The 1,621-nt window shown below is 46.2% G+C and overlaps 1 long non-coding RNA gene across 3 annotated transcripts; it reads right to left on the bottom strand.

The window, feature by feature from the left end:
- Positions 1–1,615, bottom strand: LOC119305598. Of its 3 annotated transcripts, none has more exons than XR_005148715.1 (4): positions 1,277–1,615; positions 907–953; positions 574–779; positions 1–104 (listed from the first exon to the last, which is right to left on the bottom strand). It is a non-coding gene; the product is annotated as an uncharacterized LOC119305598 (long non-coding RNA). The 3 variants fall into 3 exon arrangements; XR_005148717.1 differs by having other exon boundaries at positions 9–107; XR_005148716.1 differs by lacking the exon at positions 1–104 and having other exon boundaries at positions 372–779.
- Positions 1,616–1,621: the final 6 nt, after the last annotated feature.

The following is a 1,621-nucleotide window of genomic DNA, read 5'->3' as shown; positions in this document are numbered from 1 at the left end:
AGGCGCAGCGGACCTGGTCCTCGTCATCGCGGGCGAAGGCGGGGAGCTGGGAGAGGTCACACCCGCCACACAGTCCCTAGAGACGTAGCCAGCGCACCTCCCTCCTGCTAAGACAGACAGTCCATGGTTGAGAAATCATGTACATAAGTCATAATGTGTAGGAGCAAGAGATGAATTGCTCAAAAAAAGAAAAATGGACAAAACAAGAGCTGATGATCCTGCTAGAAATTAGTTAAAACATTGACTTTTTGTCTTTTTGAATATCTTGTATGATACTGCTAGAAATTAGTTCATTGGAGCCAAGGCATTCAAATGCCAACATTACCATAATACATCACTTGTAATCATTAGCTACAACAAAACACATCATGTCGTGTGTAATTGGCACAATTTCTGTCATATATGGTAAACCTGCTCCAGAATAACACAATGATGTGAATCCATTGCAAATATTTTCTGGCTGTCATCATTATTAAGAAAAACAGAGCCAAACAGAAGATACTATTACGTTGCCAATCAAAGCATGTCATTCACATAGGCCACAATCTGTGCATAGAAGTAGATGATACATACATGATCTAATGAGCGACAAGTCTGTCATACTGATGGTGAGCAGAGTGACTTCTTCAACGGGCGTTCCAGCTCATGGCGATCCAGCTTCTGCTACTGCACGATGTTGAGGTACACATGGTTCTCCGTCTTCTCAAAGTTCCATGGCACATGCTCCCTCCCGAATCCATGGAACGAGTTCATGTCCACGTACAGCCCCCGTCCAACCTCTACACAGTACACACATACACAGAAAGAAACAATTCATGCTATAATTTGTTTAGCTGTAATCAATGATTGTGACCACAATTAACAAGAAAAAGATGTAATAAGTGCAGATAAACAAGATAGACCAACCTTTTACCAGATTCTTCTATTTTAGCAAACACCATATGAGCAAGTTCCTAGATTGCAATAACACCATAATTAGGAAAATCTGATAAACAAAGACTAGTAAGCATTCTTCAAAACAAAGACTCTGAATTTAGCGCATACAGCACAAAAGACTCCGAATTTGGCGACAGCATCGGTTCTTTTTCGTCTGTGATACAGCATCATTCGGAGAGATATAAACAAAGACTCCGAATTTAACACATACAGTACAAAAGAAACATTGAAACTCACTCCTGAATTTCGATATAAACAAGGGGGGTATTCCACAGAGAATCCCCACCGCTAAGCGCTGACAGCTGCACCGAACTAACCGATCGAAGAAGAACCCGCTCACCTTGGCCGGACGAGGAAGGCGCGATTCCCGGCCGACGGAGCCTCCCCACAGACAACCCGGCCAGCCAATCAAGAATCCAGTCCCGCCTCCAAACCGATCGCCAAGAACGCCAATTCGGCCGGAATTCGAACCGCACCGGGCGACGGGATCGGGGGAGCTCCGCGGAAGCGACGGGGCCGGCGATTCGATCGAGAGACGCGGACGGGGCGCTCCGGATTCCTCCTCCGGAGCCAAATCCAAGAAACGCCGCGAGGGAGGGAGGGAGCGATTAATCTCTCTGGAGATCCTCCTCGGTGTTTACTAGTAGTAGTAGTATTGCTGTTGGTGGTGGGCTGTGACGGCGTG

The sequence above is a fragment of the Triticum dicoccoides genome, chromosome 5B (assembly GCF_002162155.2).
Source record: "Triticum dicoccoides isolate Atlit2015 ecotype Zavitan chromosome 5B, WEW_v2.0, whole genome shotgun sequence".
NCBI lineage: Eukaryota > Viridiplantae > Streptophyta > Magnoliopsida > Poales > Poaceae > Triticum > Triticum dicoccoides.
Note: the sequence above shows the minus strand (reverse complement) of the source record. Positions and strands in the feature narration are given on the sequence as shown.